Source organism: Pteronotus mesoamericanus, unplaced genomic scaffold (genome assembly GCF_021234165.1).
Source record: "Pteronotus mesoamericanus isolate MK-2021 breed Mesoamerican mustached bat unplaced genomic scaffold, CSHL_Meso_final scaffold_99, whole genome shotgun sequence".
NCBI lineage: Eukaryota > Metazoa > Chordata > Mammalia > Chiroptera > Mormoopidae > Pteronotus > Pteronotus mesoamericanus.
Window position 1 is genome coordinate 14361310 of NW_026555330.1, and position 22645 is coordinate 14383954.

Below are 22645 nucleotides of genomic sequence, written 5' to 3' on the forward strand. Positions count from 1 at the left end.
GAGAGAGCCTTTCCAAAGGTTCAAAGGTGAATACAGAAGTTTACTAGTCTATAAGCTAAATCTGTTTTAAAAAATAAAAGCAAAACAAAAAAAACCTCATGCAGAAAGTGTGTACTGCCCCTTGAAAAGTAAATGCTCATAATTCTTTTTTGAAATTTAGAAAATAATGTGTGTATGTGTATAATTTTGTCTAGTAATTTTATAATGTATACTTTTTAATATAAATATATTTTATTTTGTATTTTACTTTACATAGCATAGGCTTTATTAGTAAATATATTACATTATATGCTTTTTTACTATGTGCAATATATAATTTTTCTTAGCAAATTTATCTCTCTAAACTTAAGGAAAATTACCATGGTAATCTCAGAAGTCCTTAAGAAGTCTAAATGGTGCTATCAGCAGCTCTCTGAGTAGAATCATTGATTCTGAACTATAACTAAAACCATGTAAATAAAAATTTTGATTTGAATAAGTGTTGCAGCACATTAGCTTTCAGGTAGGTAGACTAAATTTAAATAAATTTGAAACTCAGATTTGAAGATAAAGATTATGACGACAGTCGGCTTCTGTGTAAATTGAACTTACATAAACTGTAAGTTTTGATTTCGAAATGCAGTTAAAGATTTAGTTGGTTTGTGTGTGTGTGTGTTTGTGTTTAATTTGCATCATGTGGCCAGCCCTGCCATTTGCATGTCCACCACTGGATGGCTGGGCGGCCTGGGAGGTGACAGCGAGCCCTCGCCTCCGCCGCTCCGGACAGGCCGTGCCGGTCACGCCCCGTTACCCTCTTCCGGAGGAGGAGCCCTGAACAAAGGCTGTTACTGTGCCTCATGGAAATAACTGCGGCAGGGCTATTCTGTCAGCCTGCAGAATGTGATCTGTTGATAAAGGGTATCTTTCCCGCTTCTAAAGAAGTACTTGAATGAGATACAAGCCAGAGGTGCCCCTGATTAAATCCAAGTAATTAGCATCAAAAGAGAACCTTAAATTAGCAGATAGTGTGGAGATAAAAAAAAAGTCGTTCTCTAGCAACAGCACAGAACACATATATTCCTTCTGATATGGTAGCTACAATTTCCTGCGCCCAATTGTGAAATTATTTTCTTCTTTCTAGCATCCAGACTTCCAAGTTTTGTGAGCTCTTTCAAAGACTCCTTATTGACTCTACTCTTAGAAAATAACGGTAGCATTGTTTATAGTAGCAAAAAAGGTAAACAGACTAAATATTGAACAAGTAGAGAATGAATAAATATTATACTTATTATAATCATATGTGTAACAGTTTTAGAAACATAACTGAAAACAACTAATATATGCCTGCTGTCATCTTAACTATGTAAAATATGGTTTAAAAATTAGGGAATCAACATCCATTCCTGAGAAAAACTCTCAACAAGGCGGGTCCAGAAGGACTGCACCTTAAGACACGCATGTCCGTGGTGACAAGTCCAGAGCTAATGCTGTCCGTGGGGGGAGGCTGGGAGGGCTTCCTCTGTGCCCGGGGACAAGACAAGGGTGCCCACTCTCACCGCTTGTGCTCCGCGCCGTCTTGGAAGTCCTGTCCAGAGCAGCTAGGCGAGAATAGGAAGTAAAAGGCCTCTCTATGGGAAAGAAGTAAACTGTCCCTATTTGCAGATGACATGACCTGATATGATGTATAGAAAACCCTAAGGAGTCCACCAAAGCACTTTTAGAAATAATAAACTCAGTCAAAGTTGCAAGATACAAGATCAACATACAAAAAGCAGTTGTGTTTCTATATACTAACAAAAGATTGTTAGAGAAATTAAGAAAGCAGTCCCAATTTTAATTGTATCAAAAAGAATAAAGTGATTAGGAATAAGTTTAACGGTGGAGATCTCAGACCTGTACACTGAAAAATAACACATTGATGAAAGAAATTGAAGACACAAATAAATGGAAAAATAGTCAATATTCATGGGTCAGAAGTCTTACTATTATTAAAAAGCTCATACTACCCAATCTATAGATTCAATGTAAATCCTATCAAAACTGTAATGGCATTTTTCACAAACAGAGCAAACAATCCTAAAGTTTGTGTGGAACCACAAAACACACCGAATGGCCAAAACAATCTCGAGAAAGAACAAAACCAGAGGCCTCATGCTTCTTGATTTCCAACTAGATGGCAAAGTTATTGTAAAGCAAAGCAGCATGACCATGGCATAGAATCAGGCACGTAGACCAATGGCCCGGAACAGAGAGCTCAGAAATGACCCCACATGTGTAGGGCCAGTTAACCCATGAAAGAGGAGGCAAGAAGATCCAACGGAGAAAGGACGGTGTCCTCAGTAAATGGTGCTGTGAAAATGGGACCCCAGCCTGACACCATAGGCAGAAATCAACTGAAAAGGGGTTAAAAACTTGAACCTAGGACCTGGAACCATAGAACCTGCAGAATAAAATACAGGCCATAAGCTCCTTGACATTGGTTTGGGCAATAATTTCTTTTTTGGATTTGACACCAAAAGCAAAAGCAACAAAAGACAAAATAAATAAATGGGACTGCCTCAGACTAAAAAGCTTCTCAGCAAAGGATACTTAAAATAAAAAATGAAAAGGCAGTACATGGAATAGGAGGAAATATTTGCAGACCACATACCTGATAAGGAGTTAATATCCAAATTATATAAGGAACTCGCATGACTCAGTAGCCCAAAAACAACTCAATTTAAAAAATGGGCAAAGGACCTAAATAGACATTTTTTCCAAGAAGACATATAAAATGCCCACTAGATCCATGGCAAGTTGCTCAAGATCATTTGTCATCAGGGAAATGCAGACCAAAACCACAGTGAGAGGCCACCGCACACCTGTTAAGAGTGGCTTAAAGAAGACGCCTGTTGGGGACAACGTCAATTAGAGCAGCCACCATGGGACGCAGTCCAGAGGGTCCTCAGGAAATTGAAAGTAGAACCACCATGCAACCCAGCAATGTCAGCTGTGGGCGTGTAGCCCAAGGAGCTACTCCATTATCTGGAAGAGAGAGCTGTGTTCCCAAGTTGGTTGCAGCATGGTCTCAAGAACCCAGGTTTGTAAAGACGAGTGTCTGTCAACAAGTGGATGGGGATTCATTGAAAAAGAAAGAAAGGAGGGAGGGAGGGAGGGAAGGAAAGGAAGGAAGGAAGGAAGGAAGGGAGGGAGGGAGGGAGGGAGGGAGGGAGGAAGGAAGGAAGGAAAGAAAGAAAGAAAGAAAGAAAGAAAGAAAGAAAGAAAGAAAGAAAGAAAGAAAGAAAGAAAGAAAGAAAGAAAGAAAGAAAGAAAGAAAAAGAGAAAGAAAAAGAGAAAGAAAGAGAAGGGAGGGAGGGAGGGAGGAAGGAAGGAAGGAAGGAAGGAAGGAAGGAAGGAAGGAAGGAAGGAAGGAAATCCTGTCATTTGCAACAACAAGGAGGAACCTGGAGGGTGTTATGCTGAGAGAGAGAAGCCGGATAGAGAAGGAAGATGCTGCATGGTTTCGCTTCTATGTGGAAGCTGAAAAAAAATTGCCTCCTAGAGACAGAGTAGAGAAGGGGTCGCAGGGGCCTGGGGTGGGGGCGGGGCCAGGGAGAGTTCGGCGGGAGAGCGCGGGCTCTCAGCTGCGGGGCCAGGAAGATGCCAGTGTCTGGTGTGGGCTGCGGCGGCGGCGGCGGACCGGTGGGGCGGGCGATTGAATTTTGCTGAGAACGGAACTCAAGTCACAAAGAGGTAAAGCGGGGAGGTGGAGGGTGTGTTAGCTGACTAACGGGGGACCGTTGCGCAGTGTGTGTGCGTGTCAAGCCAGCCCGCCGTGCACCTGCTCTCGCGGCCTCGCTTGTCGGCTGTGCCCCCGGGAGCCGGGCACGTGGGGTCAGGACTGCGAGGAAGGCTGAAGGCGAGAACGGGCCGCGTCCGGGCCCCACGGACATGCAGGCGCGGGCAGGGGACGAGTCTCTCGCACTGCCTCTCTTCTGCCCTTGGAGTTTCTAATGAGGTGTATGTGCTAATTTGATTTAAAAACACTTAAAAATTAAATGTATGTGAGAAAGTGAGTCAGTTTTAAAGATTCAGGGAGGCCTAACCCAGTCTTAAAAAGGAAGTATTTTGGCAAACAGACTTAATCCCAAAAACTCGTTCTGCTCTGCACAGCTCTGGTGCCAGCTTCCAGAATCACTCAGACACGCTCTGTGGTGTCGCTGCCGGGACTCTGCCGGTAGCTCGGCGTCTGAACGCGGTCCTTCACGTGCTGCTGGCACGGGCTCGGCCTGGGTCTCCCTTGGATCCAGACAGCGGCTGCCGCAGGCTCGCTTGGCCTGGCTCATCCCGCCCGGCGAGCACCATCCTCACCGTCTGCGAACGCTGGTCAGTTACTTACTAGGTTGTCTGTTTCATGAAAGAGTGTGGCATCACAAAGAAGTCACCTTGAAAAGCTCATGTTAAAATAACTCCTGACCTCGTCAGCAGGGCAGGGAGCCAGGAGAGGGCCCAGACAGAGGAGCCGTCGCCGGGGTCACCAGGCCTGCAGCTCGCCCACCGCTCCCTTTTCCAGGGGACAGCTGTCACACCAACAGTGCCATTTCATTTGGGGCAGGAAGGGTCAGGAACCTGCTCTTCTTAACCTGCTCTCAACCAGGCCACAGGGACGGGCGCAGGCCTCTGCCTGGGGCTGCTCTGAGCGCCCGGATCTGAACACGCCCACCTTTGCAGTTAGCAAGGCCGTGGTTCCCCGTCCGTGAGGATGGGAGGGGACGCTGCAAAGTCGCGGCGAAGGTGCAGCGCACGGCGCAGACAGGCAGAGCAGGCTGAACTGTTTGTTACATCCTCGTTTCTAAATGAATTACCCCCCGTGTGGGTCACAGTAAAGCTGAAAATTAAGAAATCAGGGTCAGACCCCTCTCGTGAGGGCTCCTGTGTAAAGCTGTCCCAAACGTAATAACAGCACATTATCGACTTGAGCGTACTTCCTGGTGACCTGTAATTTTCTTCCTCCGTGATGCCAGCCCTAATACAATGACACTTGTGAATGTAAATGAAGCTCGCAAAGGGGACAGATTGCATGATTCTGGTTTCTCTCAGCTGCCTGTAGGCTATTCCAGGTTCCATATGTGAAGTAATTATGTTCACTGAAGGAAAGAGGAAGTGCTGTCAAATTGTGTGCCGAGAAAGAAAGCAGCTATGATATTTCAGTAGTCGCTAGAGCATTGCCCCCAGACAGCAGTAAGATGTGTAGGAAAATAAAAACGGCACCAGCCATATATCACACATCTGCCTTTACACACGTAGCTTCCCTCAAACGTGCATCATGCAAAGCCGGTAACTTACCCACAAACGTTCGGGCCATCTTCTCTGGCGTGATTTTCTTGGAGCCGTTTTGGAATATGTGGCACGATGGTTAGAGAAGGGATAATGAATATAGATGTTTCTTAGCTCTGTTTTTCCTTATGCTCTGCTGCGAAGCAACAGCCCTGTTGGATTTCTGAAGTTCGGACTTTGCCTTTTTTTTTTTTTTTTTTTTGACAATATCTCAAATCCCACCCAGGCCTCCCCCCAGCTGTTTTCTTTACAGCGGGTGGGACAGGCGAGAGGCGTCCACCACTCTGAAGCCTCCTTGCTGTGAGTGCGTTTGAAAATGAGTCCAGATGGGATACCAGCCAGGAGGGGTCTGGCCTTCCCGGTGCGTGGCGGAACTTAGAAGATGAATCCTCATACTTCATTTGCTTAGTATCACAGTAAGGAAGTGGAGGATAAAGATCTCTTTTATTAAAAAAAGAAAAAAAGGCACAGAACTAGTGGGACCCCCCCAAGCCATCCTTCGTCACTAGAGAGATGGCACTGGGACGTGAGTGACGCGGCCAACAGGCACTGGGGCAGGGCAGTTGCTGGAGGAGGAAGTGCTGTCTTTTGGGGGATCTTGTCCCTGTCCCCTGAGAAGCTTTCGAGAGGGACAGCCTCTCCCTCTTCTCCTCTGTGCCCTGAGACGCCTGTCACCCTCACACTGGCTCCTGGTGAACCAAGGTGGCCTCTAGTCGGGGCCCGAGGGTTACTCCAGACCATCTCAGACTGATTTTCCTGTCCTTCCTCTGGAAATAAGACACAACAACATCCAGTGTAGCTCTCACAGCTGTTTGTTTGCATTGGGTATTAAAATAACAACAACAACAAAACAGCCCTCCTGCATGCTATGGTGTTAATGAGTGTGAGGTGGTAAAATTATTGGCACATTACAAAGAAATATTCATTAAACTAAAAGAGTAATTCCAGACTGGGTGATAAAATGAATTTTGGAATCTCAGGTGGAATAGATTTTCATGTCCTGCTATAATCAGGGGTGTCCAGCCGCTGGCCCATGGGCCACATGCAGCACAGGATGGCTGTGAACGTGGGCCAGCACAAAACTGTAACTTTACTTAAAACATTATGAAGGTTTTGTTTTTTTGGTTTTTTGTGTGTGTGTGTGTGACTATGTCTTGCAGTGTATTTAATGTGTGGCCCAAGACAGCTCTTCGTTTTTCTGGTGTGGCACAGAGATGCCAAAATGTTGGACACCCCTCTAAGAAGCAGAGTTTACCAGTCATACAGTTGACCCTTAAACAACTGAGTTTGAACTGCATGCCTTTTTATGTGGACTTTTTTGGTGGATTTTTTTTTTTTCTGTTGGGCCATGTAGTTTGACTCTGAGCTCAGGTCATCCCAGAATCTGGTGGTTAGGAGTCGGGGTATGCGGACGGCTGGCATCAGGATTTTCGATGGACGGTTGGTGCCCCCAAGCCCTGCCTTGTTCAAGGGTCCTCTGTAAATGGAATCATTTAAGGTGGCCTTTTGTGACTGGCTTCCTTCACTCTGCCCACTGTTTTCAAGGTTCATCCACACCCTAGCACGTATCAGTGCTTCATTCCTTTTTAGTATCAAATAATGTTCCATTTACAAAGAGATCACATTTTGTTTATCCACTCATCAGTTGAAAGACATTTGGGTTATTTCCAATTTTTGACTACTTGAATAATACTTCTATGAATGTTTGTGTACTAGTTTTTATGTGGATGTGTGTTCTCATTCTCTTCTTCCAGAATTTCTGGGTTAATAGGTAACTCTATATGTAACATTTCTGAGGGCCTGCCAAAGTGTTGCCAACATGGCCGCGACATTTTACGGTCCTGTGAGAGGGTCTCAGTCCCAGTTTCTCTGCACTCATGCCGACGCTTCCTCTCTGTCATTTTTGTTGCAGTGTCCTAATGGGGGGAAGGGCTGTATCGTGGTTCGATTTCCGTTTTCCTAGTGACTAAATGATATGATCTGTTTTTTGTGTGCTTATTGGCCGTTCATATATTTTATTGTAGAATATCTATTCATTTGCCCATATTTAAATTTTTATTGTTGAGTTGTAAGAGGTCTTATGTATTCTAGATCCTAGTTTGATAGTAAATATATGATTTGCAAATACTTTCTCCCATTCTGTAGATTGTCTTTCTTGATAGTTTACTTTGAAGTACAAAAGTTTTTAATTTTGATGAAGTCTCATGTATCTATTCTTTCTTTTGTCACTTTTATATTTGGTATCAAACCTAGAAAGGCTTTGCCCCTAATGCCTTACCCACTGGTGAAACGAAGCCTCTATCCCTCGCCATTGACGCTTCCTCGAGAAGCTGCACTGTAACGCCGACTGGACCGTTCGCAGAGTACGGACGTCTTTCTGCCCTTGAGTATCCATCTGAAAGGATGGTCATGGAGGAGGCTATCACAGTAAAATGGAAGATTGTGATGCATTTTGTTATTTTTAAATGTTTCTGTTGATTTCTATTAAAAATTGAAAGTGCATGGTGACCTCCAGGTCCCTCGTTTCTGTTGGTTACTGTTGGTACCTGTGAGCTGAGAAGTCGAGGCTGAGATGACATACCATTAACACACACATTTAAACACAGCAAAATTAGGGCAACAATGATTCTTGAGCCAATGAGCACTGTACTCAAATTTTTCACTTTACTAATAACTCATTTGTCATGGTTTTTGTTGTTGTTGGTAATCTCATAGAAAAGTTTTATGTCAGGGGAGAAGGCCTAAGGAAATTCTTAGTAATTGTATCTTTATGGTTTTAGTTGCAAAAATAGTTACAAAATAAATGTTTAGTGTTAGTTTAAAAACCAAAATTATTGAAATACTTTTTCCTCAGAGAGACCAATTCTGAATCTCTGTCAAGCTTGTTGAAGCCAAATCAAGGTAACAGCTCGTCCAAGTCGTGTGCGTGTGCAGGGGGAGAAGAGACGCACTGCAGTCCTCCCGCGGCGCCTGGTTTTGTAAGAGAGGGTTTGTTCAGTGTAACTGGTTGTTACGACGCCTCCACACAGGCAAAGTCTTGATCAACACGGTCCAAAACTGGAAGCGTCTGTCTAGATTGTCAGATTTTCTGTTCTTCAGAAGGCTTTGCTCCCTACTTCTAAGGGAATTTGTAACTTTCTGGAAAGAGAAGAGAACTGAGTTCTTCTGAATTTCAGAAAGGGCTGTTGTCGGCATATATGTGGTGTTAGGCCTGTGGAGATGATAGATTATTGTCACTTTATTATGAGACACACTAGACAAAACAGCCTGCGCTAAAAAAGAAGCACTAGAAGGCCAACAAGGGTAGGAAAAGTAGGATAAAAGAAGGTATGCAGCCAAGCCGTTGGGCCTAGTTTTGGTCAACATAGCGGGCCTTCTGTGCATTGCCGTATACCCTGTGACTATGTCATAACCGCCAGTTAGTATTCTCATCCCTTCGCCTTTTTCCCACCCAACGCAGGGACTAGAGTGAACAGAAGCACAGAATCTGCGTACAGTGCCCAGCAGGCAGGTGCCTGAAATGTCGGAGGCCACTTTGTAAAGCCTGTGATTGTCTGATCCCTGCGCTGTGCGCCTGCAGCTAACACAAATTAATGTTGAAAGCAGGCTGTGATTGCGGAAGAAAATGTAAAGAAACCAAAATAGGAGACACTTTGATCTAAAGACAGTACAGTGGGATTTGACCTCATAACTACATTTGCCTCCCTATATTAACTGACCTTTAAATGATTGTCCCTTTCGTTTGACCAAACGACGTTTTCCTCATAAAAGAAGCCATTCATTCCTGTAGAACACCAATATAGGAAAATATGCTATATTGACATTTAGAATCATCTCAAAATACCCTTATGATAACCTATTATTTCCATATGGTATGAATTTGAGATTTTAAAATGAGTTTTAAATCCATTTAAATTAATAGCCAGATATTAGGTGGCTATTAGGGCTCTCGGATAATGACGTTAGGGTTCTTCCCAGCGGCGCAGCAACTGCTGCTTTTGCTGAGGGCGAGTTGCCCCCCGAGCCCCCGCAGTACTCGCCCCGCGTCGCCTGAGGCAGCGGGGCAGCGGACGGACGTTTTGTGCGCGGCAGCGCCGTTGTGCGGTCAGGACGGATGGTCCGCGGGTCGTCGGAGTGACCTGGGGGCCGTGGGCGCCGCGCACCCCGGAGCTCCGGAGGCTGCAGCCCGCTGGCCGCGCCCGCGCCTGTGCGTCTGCCTGCGGGCTCGTCCTCAGCCCGGCTGTCCCCGGCGGCTTCCAGGGCCTCGCCGCGGGCCTCGCCGCCTTCCACGTCTGCCTTTGTTTGACATACATGAAAAGACTTTGGACTCCGTGTGGCTGTAATTGCATCCAAGAATGCAGGCAGTTTCACTTTCGAGTTTCCCAGAAGCTGCAAAGTTCAGGCCTTGTTCTAAAGCGAAATTCAGTTGTAGATGTATTGCTAAGTCCTTATCCCTTGGAGAAATATTCTTCTACGTGATTTTAGCATACTTGACACTAGTCACTGAATGTTTACCCACCTTCCCACCCCCATCCCCGGTCAAAACTTCCAGAAATAGGAAGTGAACAGCTGGGTACACTTAGGATTAAAAGTGTATGAAAGGAGATCAGATACCCAGTCTCCGGAATGTACATGGATTGGGGTACACCTGTCACCTGTCTCTTTTGGTGCCACCTGAGAGTGCGGCCAAGGCCCAGCAAGCCTCTGCGACGCCCCGCGCTCACGGGACCGCCGGGGGCGCCGCGCCTGGGCGCGGTGCTGCGGCCGGAGCGCCCGTGCTAGACGCCCACGGAGGCCGGCGGGGCCGCGCCCGCCTCTGAGGCTCTGCCTGGGCTGAGAGCTAAGGAGAGCCGGGCGGGGAGCGCTCTGCGTCGGCGGGAAGCTCTGCTTTCTGCCTTAAAGGGGGGAGAGACGCGCGCTGGCTTTTGCTGGGAGGCACTTCTCGGGCTGGCGTGTCGGGTAAGTGAAGGCCCCCTGTTCGCCCCCGGGCTTCCCACAGCACAGGTACGTGGGGGGCAAGATCCTCCTTAGACACGCAACTGCTTGGAAAGAGATGCTGCAGCCAAATCTGTTTAGAGGCGGACACCTAAAAATCCGCTCAGTATTATTCCCGTCCCATCCCCTCATCTCCAACTCTGTGGGGTTTTTTTCTTTTTTTGTAAAATTAACTGAGTTTAGTCAAGCTAGTTAAATTCAAGGACGCAGCTTTTTTTTTTTAATAAACATTAAACATATTAAGTTGCTTTTAGCTTTCATTGTAACATATTATCTAATTTATGATACATAAATTATTTCTTCCTGCCCTTTGTTATGAGTTATTTTTGTGAGTTATTTAAAATCCAGTTGGTACAAATTGGAACCATGGAGTTTCCATGAAAAATAACCATTGCCTCTCTGTGGGTATTGATAATAAATTTAGCAATATTAATAGTGTGGTAACAACAGGAACAATCAGTATTTAACAGCGCACTCTCCAGCAAGACGCTCTAGGGTCGAGACACTTTGGCGGCATTAAATACCTGCCATTTTCTCCCCGTCGCTTTGCAGCGGGTGGTCGACTGGGATGTGCGCGCAGCTTAGTGTGTTCGTGCAAGTGTGTGCGTGCCGTCAGGACCGGCTGGGCCCTGTCCTCGTCCCTGTGACGGTCCGTAGCCCGCGGCACCTGCTCTCCGGGGGGCGCAGAGTCAGGACGCCGGGGCTGGGATGCGCCTCAGAGGCTTTGGCCAGAAGTTAGCATTGACCGCAGGTGTGTTTCTCTCTCTCCAACCCGTCTCTCCTTCCTCAAACCCCGAAATGAGAGGGAGATGCGCAGGGAGAAATGGCAGAAACAGATTTTGGGAGGAAAAAAAGCATCTCAGAGTTTAACAGGAGAGGGAGCGGCCCAGCGAGGGGCCTGCTTGCCCTGTAGACCCCGAGGGGCTCACGGCACAGGAACACCTGGTGCAAGGGAGGACCGGGGCGGAGGGCTGGTCTCCCTGCAGGGTGCCGACCTCGGTCTCTGGCTGCACGCCCCATGTCGCATGGGTGCCTGGTCGTTCCGCAGTTCCCAGGCAGAAAGCGGGAGGTGCCTTCCCAAAAGAAAATGGAACGCGCCACCTGAAGAGCACTAGTGGGTCCGAGGTGGACACTGGCCCACCAGAGGAAGCCCTGGCATCTCAGTTCCCAGTGCGACATCGCTGTTCAGAGTGAATCAAAGATCGTCACTTCAGGAACGCCAGTCACATGCAGGTGACAGGCTTGTACGAACACCCAGAAAAAAAATGCCCCTTTTTTTTGTGGACTCCATGGTCCACAAAATAATCTTTCTAATTAGAACTCAAAGAGATTTGAAAAGAAATTGCAAACAAACAAAAGTCAGGTGTGAGGTATCAGGCAGAGAAACAATGAATGAGAGAGCTCTTAGAAAATAAAATTATTAGGTTTAAGTATATGTTACTGCTTTAGAACATAGAATGAGGAAAACAAGTGTAACATATGTGAGAAGAGTAAGACATCGAAGATCAATCTATTATGTCCAATGACCTGATCAACAGAATTTACAGAAAGCAGGAATGGAGTGATTGGCAGACAGGAAATTATCAGAGGAAAAACACAAGAAGGTTCCCTGGGGCAGGAGCCCTGTGTCTCCAGAGTAGAGACACTGGACACTCAGCACAGCTCGTGGAGAAAGGCCTTAACCCATGGCACATCCTTTGGGAAGTTTTCAGAACTTACTAGAACCCATTCACAAACAAGAGGCTTTCTTATGGGAAAAGTAGAATCTGGAGGAAGCACCCCACTGACAGTGTGAAAGTCAAGGTGGACTCGGGGAGATGTTCAGAAAGGGACTGAGGAGGGCGAGTGGAGGAAAGGGTGGGAAGGTCGATGTCATTGTTTTAAAAAGCACTAGTTGCCAGTTACAAAAACAGCCGCGGGACGCCAAGGACAGCGAGGGAATGCCGTCAATAGTGCCGGAGTAACTGTGAGGCGTCAGGTGGGCGCGAGGCTTCCCGGCGACCGCTTCGCAAGTTACGTAATGTCTAATCAACATTACATATCGAAGCTGATGTAATGTGTCGTGAATCAACTGTCATAGGAAAATTTAAGAAATTTACGCTTAGAGTGAAGAGCTACTGCGCTCGCCAAGAGAAGGAGGTTGAAAACGCTGTTTGAAATGACCAGGATGACCGGTGGAGAAAGGGAGAGGAGGTTCAGATGTTTCGCATGGCCAAGGAGACAGGAAGTGGGAGGGGGCAGAAATGCGTGTTCTCAGGGGCCTCAGCCCAACGTAGGACACGGTGTCTAATTGGAGGCGGGCACGTCAGGAACGTCAGTGTGAGTTTTGCGTGAGGTGAGGGTGCAGGAGAGGGGCGGCCGCCGGCCGCCTGGCCTGGCAACACGTGTTGTACGCGGGGCCTCGGGAAGAGGATGTGGTCCCGTGGGAAGGGGCAGGCCGGGGCTTCCAGTTGTTGCTGGCTCCTCTGTGTCTTTCACATACTATGGTGAAATGAACGCAATAGAAAGGAAAACAAGGCTTTCTTTTTAAGATGCTCCCTGTAAGGGGAGAAGATGTGGCGGAAAACACGCAGTGGGCCCTGGGGGGGTCACGGTGCTGCAGTGAACCTGCCCTTGACTCTCCGGCGACCGGCGGCGAGCTGCTCAGTGGTAGGAAGCCAGGTCCCCAGCTGGCAAGATGGGAGCTCTTTCCACCTCTCTGATGCCCTGGGAGTCTGTGAATTTTTTCCCCTTCTTTGACTTTGGGAAGCCACATAGCACATGCGCATGATTTGGGAAAAAACAAAAACAAAGCACAGACTGAAAATGCAGGTGCGGCCCTTTAATGACCAGGAAAGACATGCTCCTGCACAGCAGCACGCATACCTCAGGGCCGGGCCTGGAGCCAAGATGCGTTGTTTTTAAAAGAGAACCACGCCAGGGCTCTCATCATTTTCGCCTTTCAGGAATGGTGTTTTTCATTATTGGGAGGTGAAAACGTGCACCCAACAGCTCAGGCCGATTTGAGGCTGACATTCTGCTAAATGTATTCATTTAGATTCTGGAGGGTCGAGATCGTCTGGTTTTGTATCACCACACAACTGAAACTCTGCCTCTGGCCCTCAAAGGAGGGAACGAGCCGCTTTTGTCAGAGATCATAACCCGGAAGGGCAGCCCTCGCCCGCGCACACCCGCCAACCACGAAGCGCGGAACGGAGGGTCGTGCCTCACTGCCCGGCGCGGAACCGAGTGCACAGCTACCCATCCCCAGGTCCTCGCTGGTTTCCGGACCTGAGTGCCTGCTTTTCTGTCGGCCTGTGCTGTCAGCCAGGGGCAAAGGTTCCTCCTTGTGAAATGCTTTTTAGGAGGAAGGCTCTCAGGTGGCCCCGTGGCTGAGACCCTTTTCACACTCACAGCCGATGCCACCCACGGGCTAGAGTCTTTCCCTGTGTGTTTGAAATTTACAGTCACACACAGACGCTTTCCACCTTTCGCACTCCTGTGTCAGCTCCGACAGTGAATACAATGCACTGAAAGGCGAGGCCCCAGCCAGCCAGGCCTGGCCCAGCAGCGCGCCGGAGCAGCCTCGTCCGAAAAGAAAGGGACTGTGGGAAATAAGCTCAACGTGTGAGGCAGATATTATGCCCCCCCCCCACACACACACGTGCGCGTGCGCGTGCGCGGAGGCCTAGGGGGCGCTCAGTGTCAGCAGCTCCCCTTTCTATCTGACCCTGCAGTGCACAGCTGACGACAGAGCAAATGCCCAGTTAATTTTAAAGAATGTTTGTGGCCACGTCTGCCATCGGAGGTGGCTTGAATGGACTCTGCGCCCCTGAGTCACACTCAGGGACATATCACAAATGAAAGTACTACTTAATAGGCACACGGTTTCGATAATGACCTTGGAGAGCCAAACCGTTGTCATTCGGAACCTCTCGGAAGAGAGCAGGGGGCAGGTGAGGCACTCCGATCGGTTTTCCCAACGGTTAGTATCTACACCATCGCTTTCTAGGCGGTGATCACATCAGAAACATTTGACTATCAAACGAGCCATTTTGAATTTATAAGGGCATTTGAGGACGTTCCACACTCCCAATGGCTGCATTGAAGATATTTATTATTTGGTACCTCGTTTAATAGCTCGTAATAGGTAGTGCAGTATATCATGCTGGTAGAAGTACATTGAACATTTAAAGGCTTTGTAACTGAAAAACACTGTTATATTATTACAGTATTAAGAATTGCGTTCATCTGGGCAAACAAAATACTCATAAATATGACCCAGGGTGGCTGTCATTTTACAAAGTGATGGCGAGCCTGGTGGCACGGGCTCCATCCTCCAAATTACAAGCGGAGGCTGTGACGTAAGGAGGTGCCCACTCAGAGGCACTGCGCGTTTTTCACAGGGAGACACGCTGATGGGACCTCCCATTAGTTTTTGCTGCTGCTTTGGGAGGAGCATGTCACTCTGTGAGTTTGGGCCCTTGTGCGCCCACAGTGGACGTGGCTGTGGCGGGAAGCCCATGGGCAGATGCCCTCGCACTCAGAGCTGGGGAAGCGGCCTCTGGGCTGCGGAAAGCTGGCAGATCGGCCGGCAGAGTGTGGAGGCCCCCACGCCCACGCAGCGCCTGCTCGGGGGCTCTGCCTCCTCTTCTGCTCTGTTTTCGTCTCTCTCCTCAATGACGCAGCTCTGTTGCTAAGGGTGACGCGGCAGAGGGAAGTTGTCTGAGCCCCTGAACTCTGCCCTTGTTTATGGGGACAGAAACGACGACAGTGGGATGAAGGGAGGTCCTCGCCTCCCGGTCCTGCCAAAAGAACGCGATGTGCCGCGGGGGCGGGGCCTGCTGTGCACCGCGCTGAGCGCTCTCCGTTCCCTGCGGAGCGGCGGTGGGGGCGGTGGGGAGGGTGGGGGGGGCCGTGGGAGGTCACGCGCCGTCACCCACGCGGGTCCTTTGCACTGGTGAAGATGAGCTTCTGGAGGGCTTAAAATGGAGCAGTATTATTTATCTGCTTAAATTCTGTTCTTTCTGGAGTATTCGTGAGGCCTCTTTGCATTCATGGTTAGATTTAAATTGTCATTTTGGATTTTGGGGGACGGAGGTCCGACGGAGGTCCGACGCGCCACCGCAGAGGCTTAAGTTTCCCTGCTGCTCCTTGCAGCCCAGAGGGCCGGCCTCTCCCTGCCGGCCGCGGAGCCCACTCCCCAGCCCGGGTGGGACTCTCAAGCCAGCCCCCGCCCCCAGCGCCTCAGGCCGCGGACTCTGAACACAGGGAAAACCGCCAGGAATACTTTGGGGACGTCTGTATGCAACCAGCCTGGGTCGCGTTCAGCGACTGCAGCCATTTAGTGTTGGCGTTGGTTTCTTAAACCAATAGTGGCGAGAACTAGACGTACCTTCTAGAAAAATCCAAGCATTATTTCTTAGATTGAATTTCTGTCAGTTTGTAAATGAAGACACAATATATGTGTCATTTTTTTTTTAACATTTAAAAATAAAAGCGAACACAACCATGTGAGTGTACTTAAGACTCCTGAACTGTATACTTAAAAATGATGAAGGTGATAAACTTTGTTATGTGTGTTTTTCCACAGTTTTTTGAAAAGCGAAGAACTTCATTACAGAGAAGGTACCGTGGGCCTCCCTCCCATGGGGCAGGGCTCCTGAAAGGTCCCCACGGCCTGCACCGCGAACAGACTCCCGCTGGGCACCCCGGCAGCGGCAGCGGCAGCGGAAGGGCAGTTTGGGAGGCCGTGCGGCACAGCGCAGTCTCTCCATGGACTCGGGCAGCGGCGCCCGGGAGGTAGAGCGACTGGCCCCGGGCCCGTGGTGGTCACCCAGAAGCCCCGTCTGCCCGCTCCCGCTCTCGGGCCTTTCCGGGGGGCCAGTCGGTCTTTGCCGGTGAAATCGGCCTCGGTCCTCCTTAAACACCACGGGTTTTGTGCACGTGCGTAGTAATAGTGTCAGTTCGATCGTCTCTGTTTTTCTCTTTGTCTTCATTTTCCTCTTTCGCCACTTTTCCTAGTAACTTGCTGCCCATTTCATTTCTTGCAAATATTTTCTATTTCCTTTACTTTTGTTTTTTTTTTTAACTAGCAGTAGAAGGCCAGGCCTTGTAAGACTTTTTCTGGGATAGAAAAAACAAAAGTAGGAGCAATTGGTTTCTCATTATCAACAGCGTAAAAAATATTATTAATATGTTATAGTTTGTAACAAACTTTCATATATATTTTCTATTTTATCCTTTGTAGGTGAATAACTTAGAATGTGAGGCCCAGGAGGGAGGAGCCTTTGCTGATTTTTCCTTTGCAGTGTTCCGGTACCTAAAACAGTGTCTGGCATGTAGTAGTCATTCAGTAAACGTTTACTGAATGAATAAATGATTGTCACTCCCGTTTCAGAAATGAGTATTTGCCCAAGGACACAGAGTGGTGGAGCCTGGCCTCAAGCCCAGTGCTCCTGATTCCAGATGCAGTGCACCTTGCAAGTCAAGGCAGCTGGATTTGCAGACTGTGCAGAGGTGACGGACGAGAGAGGCAGGGGCAGGAGCCTGCCAGGAGCGTGGACAAGAGGCCCGAGGAGGACGTTGCCTCTGAGGCTGTAGTTTCGTAGGGGCTGCAAGGGAAGTCGGTAGGTATGGAAACAGGCTGTGGGCAGGGCTGGGGAGGCGGCGTGAGAGCGCAGGGTGCGGGCGGCGCGGGTGAGCTTGCAGGGCCGTGCCAGCAGGATGGGCTCCGCACGCGGCCCTCCCTGGCCCCTTCCCTTCACCCCGCCCCCCGGGGGTTCGTCTGCGGAAGGAGCAAAGACCCTGCCTGGGCCTGATGTCAGCCATGAAGGGAGAGCGAGAAAACAAACAAAGCAAGAAACAAACAAAAGCCCCTGTGTGGCTCCAAAATATTTATTTATGAGGCTGCTACATCAATAACACTAATTATACTGTAATTGCCAGGAACTGAAATTAATGTGATTTTGTGGAAATCTACAATCAATCTCACATCTAATTTCTGTGAATGAAGGCACTCGGAACAAAATTCCAGTTTAGAGAGCATATTTCATTCTTAGAGGACTTGGCACAGCGACACTGGAGAGGAGGCGAGCTGTACAATGGAGCAGTGCACTTCAGTCCTGAGCCGTGCAGAGCCGGTGCCGTCAGCCCGTTGAGCGCCGCCGGATTACGAGGCACCTCCTTGAGGGTCGCCCAGCCAAGCGGCCCTGCGAGTGGTCAGACCTTCGCCCTGGCCGCAAGCAAGCTCCCGAGGCAGCGGACGGAGACGTCCAGTAATCTCAGCGTCATAATAGTTTCCCCTGCCATACTACAGGCACCGTAAAATGGAGTTCTTCCCTCTTTTGACAGCAGGCGCAAACGGGGGAGATGGGAGGCTCCTCCCTGCCGCTGCAGCAGCCGGAGACAGAAGGCGCTTTGCGTAGGGTCCGAGGGGCCCGCTGTGCGCTCCGCTTCCTGGTTCCCGGCGAGCAGCGCCGGTCTGGCTGGAGGTTTTCGAAACCCACCTCCCTGTCATTCCTGAACGCACCCTATCGGAGTGTTATTCTGATGTCACGGAACCTGGCCGGAGCAAGACCTCTCGTTCGCATTTCAAAGACTAAGCAAGAGCTGCTGACAACAAGGGACCATGTTCTAAACATTCGATTTTAGCATGGAAAACACTGTGTACACAGTCCACAGTAATGGCAGCTGTTTGAGCTGTTTAAATAGTATAATTACACATTTCGTTCCAGAGTGTGACAGTAACACTTAGTCTACTGGTAAACCTCACATAGAATGTACCTGTTCCTATACAAACATGTGCAGGTAACCTATCAATAGTTACTGCCAGTTATATCTGAACTGTAATTTGGTCTTTATTGGAGCTGCAGTGTTTGAAAAAAACACTTTCTTTGGGAATGTTGAACCTTCTCCACCCCCCCCCCCACCGTGAAAATGATGAAAAAAAATACAGTTGTCAGCATAATGTCTTGACATTCATGATGCCAGCCTGTCTTTACTGGTGTCAGATGTGAAAATAAATAGATATTAAACTGTCAGTCAATGAAATCGCGAAGTCAAGAAGAGCTCTCGCAGCGAGCGGGGTGTGCCGGTTGACGGACACAGAGTCAGCGCGGCGGGGCCTCCAGACCCGGGGAGAGGGGAGCCATGCCCCTGCAGTTTCCTCTTGGCCACGCGTCTGAGAGGAACTTCCCTTCACCTCCAGACCCCGCGGAGCCTCAGAGGCTGGAGCAAGTGCTAGGGGCCCCCGCTGCTTCCAGGGCTAAAGTGCGAAAAGCGGGCTCCAATTCCTGGAGGTGCGCCCTGTCACCCTCTGTGCACGCAAGTCCCCAGAGCCAAGCAAAGGGCAGCCCCACGCCCCCGAATGCATCTGCTGATGGATGCCGCACGCCCACCTGCTTTATTTATTATCCGTAAGACACTAATGCCCATACTCTGCACTGGCAAACATTAACACTCTTAAAATTAACGGCCATCCGCAAGGACCCCGTGCTACAGCCCTCGGAGACCGACCGCTCTGCCTTCTGCTTGACGGGGGCCGGAGCAAAGCGCAGCCTAGTCTTCCACAGCGCGTCGAGCTGGCTCCTTTGTCGCTGTTGCGGTCGCTGTTGTTAGGAGCAACAGCACCATGTCGGGCTGTGGGAGAGACCGTATCCTCTTGCTGACACAGACTTCCTGTTTCTCAGTTCATTAAATGGTAGCTCAACGAGGGTCATTAAATGTTGCACCATAGTGATGCCATGAGTACCCTCACGAGGGGCCTGAAGAGGGGGCTGGGTCCTTGCTGCCCCGGGGCTCTGAGCTGCAGTGCCGGCCAGTTCCCAGACTCGGGGCAGCTCGGGACTCCGGGCAGCTCGTCTCTGCGCCACCGGCTAGCTGGAGAGTCTCCCCTGACCCCGCGGAAGTATTGCCCACGGCTGATAAAAACTGTTTCTGTGCCTCTGATAATTTAGTAAATTGCATGTGGAAAACCCTGGCTGGGTGTCTCCCTGTTCACTTTTGGGCACATCAGTTCTGTTTGGTGTCTGCTTCTCTAAGGCCTGGGCTGACGCCACAGAGAAGGCAGTTTAGAAAGATTAGTCCAGGGGCTGATTGGAAACTGGCATTTGACAGAAGCCTGCATCACCAGACCAGAGGAAAGGCCTCATTCTGGTTTCTGTCTTCAAACCACTGTTCATGGCCAGGCGTTTCCCAGCCCGGGACGGGGTGACGTGTGCTGTGACCGAGAGCAGGGTGGGATGGCGTGTGTGCCTGCCAGGCAGGGGCTGCCAGGACCTCAAGGTGACCCGCAGTCGCCTGCGTGTGGGACCTGAGCCCACACCCTCCTTCCCTCAGGCTCCGTGCTGCTTGCTCGCCCCCGCCTCCCTGACGAGGAGAGGCAGCGTGGCCTGTCTCCACTGCCTCGTCTGTCCTCGGAGGCTGGTGGCCAAAGTCACCGCAGTCCTTGACCTGTTTCTGTCTGATTTCATGGTGTGTTTGCCATGCCCTCCCTCTGTGGGCTATGTCCATTTCCTGTCCACTTCCATTGGGTGGCCCGGGACCCTGGTGACTCTGTGGCTGTCTATGCCTGGCTTTCGAGTGCTTTTGTGCTCTCCCTTGGGTCCCCTCCAAGCTGCCCTGTGAGCACATCCGGGCCGGGAGAGGCGCGAGGCTCAGTGGCCGGCATGGCCCCAGCGGGCAGCTGACAGCTGCCCACCAACTGCCCGGTGCAGGAGGGGGCCCTGGGAGCCGCCCGGCCGAGCCCAGCCTGCTGGCTGCCCTGCAGAACCACAGAACCGTGAGCCCGCCCCCGGGGGTGGGGGGCGATACAGCACAGCGAAAATGGACTGGTCCTCTCTGCCTCCCGTTGCAGCGCAGCCCCGGGCCTCACCCAGCCACTTCCCGCGCATGGTCACTGGCCAGCCGCCTTTGTCGCCGGGCTTGGTGGCTTAACTGGGACTCTCGCCCCACCCCCTTCTGGGCAGTGCCCATTGACTCCTCCTCCTCACGTGCCTGCAGACGGCCTTCCCTGTGCCTCTCTGTGGACAGGTCTGGTTGGCTCTTCTGGTTGCCCCTTAAACATCGGGGCCTCTGGGGACCTGGCCTTACTCATTTTCTCTGTCTCCGTGTGCTGTCCTTGGGTGCTTTCGTCCACTTGGGTGTCTCGCGTGCACACAAACTGACAATATCTGAACGTCCAGCAGTTAGCCCTGTTGGATGGTTGAGCTGCTTCAGTTGGGATACCTAGCAGCACCCGAACTTACTGTAAGTTTGACGTTTAACTCATAACTCTCCTTCCCTCCCAATTGTTGTGACTCTAACAGTTGTAAATGTCCCATCTAGAAACCTCAGCGTCATCCTTGTTGTTTCCCTAACCCCCCCTTTCTACACGGACGTCGTCACCCCTCCCTCGGCTCGTGCCCCCCAGACAGCGGCCCAGGCCACCGCAGGGGCCGCGTGCCCCCGAGCGCCTGGCTCTTCTCCGAGGCCGCGGTTGCCATGGGATCAGACTCGCCTGCGCTGCAGACCTGGCTCCGCAGCTCACCTACAGAGTGACCTCGGGCACGTCACAAAACCCCAGCCTGTTTACCTAAAAAATGGGTGAAATTACACTGGCATTATAGGGTTATTGTAAGATTTAATTAGATAACATGTAAGGGATATTTGTCATAATATCTGGCCATAGTAATTACTTAATAGACAGTAGCAAAATACGTAATTATCATTTTTCCTTTAATACCCACAGGGATTATAATCAGCACCCTAATTCCTTTATTAGGAAAAGAGAACAAAGATAACAGAGAAAAAAATAAGCTTATGTAGTTCAGACACTGAATCAAATTTCATTAAATATCATCTTTCAATCATATCCAATTTATATTCAATCCATGAGCTACTAACTTTATATTTTAGATTATTATTTCTGAAATAAGAAATCTATGGTTATTAGGATATTGACGACGCTGTGAGAGGAAAGCTGTAGTTAATAGCATCTTCTTCAGTAAGGAAAATAAGCCTTTAAATGAAGTCAAAGCAAGAGCATTTATAAAAGCAAGCGACGGAAACTTCGAGGTTAGTGACTGAGCATGAAGCACTGAATCCCAGATGGTCTCCCACATGACCCCTTCCGCGTCCACATGAAGCAGAAACTCTGAGTGCCCACCACGGGGGCACATACGATGCTGCGTGAATACTTTTGAAGTAAGCAAGGAGAAGGAGGCCTAGCCTCAAGATGGAGGTGGTCTAAAATAGTACCTTAACATTTTTGTTGGAGTTTCAATTCCAGCAAAATTGTAAATAAGAGAACCTAAAATACTTTCTTACTGCAAAGCTCCACAAATATATGATAAAATATAACAATCATCTTTGTTAAAGCTAAATTCTTGAGAAACCTGGGACAGTCCCTAGGGACAAGAAGAGAAGAAGGAGAAGGAGAAGAAGGAAAACAAAGAACAAGGCTGGAAGCAAATGAGCTGATGTTGAAGCTACAGAGAGCCTTCCTGTTGGGAAGCCCACACGTTCTTGGGCACCCACGTGGGTGAAAGTCGGAGACCAGGCTCTGGGCCTGTTCACGCTGGAGAGTAGGAGGTGAGGCCCACAGGAGAAATCGGGTTAGGAAGGGTGCTCGATGGAGAAAAACGGAGGAAGTCAGGTGCAGAGAGGAAACCTGCGCGTGCATGTGGGGGGCCCAAAGCGTCCCCCTCGGGCCTGGGCCCTGGGTGGAAAGTCTCAGGTGTGTGAGCCGACCCCACCCTCCTAAGGTGTGGAATTTAAATTTAGGTTATGCCTTGGAGTTCAGAAATTCTCGTATTAAAAAAAAAAATCACGTAATCCAAAATTATTTTCAGACTGGTGACACGCCGTGGCCCCCGTAGCGTGGACACCTACACGCCAGCCAGGCGCCGCCGCGCACCTGCAGGCGCGGCCCCATGCACTGCGGCCGCGCAGTTGAGCGAGAGGCGAAGACATGGATCTGCGGTAACAGGGTCCAGAAAAGAAGACGTCAACCCATGTCCCCCACCAAAGACATGACACGTAGACAGCAAAATACACGGTGATAGAAGCATGTTTAAATGTGTCAGTAAACAAATGCAAGTAAACTAAATTTAACAGTTAAAAAAGATCAAATTAAAGATCGGTTTAAAAGTATCTTCTTGTTAGGTGCATAAAGCACACCTAAAACATAGAGGCATGAAAAGTTAACACTGAGGAGACAGGAAAAAAGCACAACAAGCCAATTCCAATGAAAATAAAAGCTGCAACAGGTCCATTAACTTCAGATAGAGTTGAAGACATCGTTAGGGGAGAGGGCGCCAACAAAACGACAAAGAAAACTCCCCATGGACACGGGGGCGTTCTGAGCTTTTCAGTGCTCACTAAGGTGGTTCTGGAA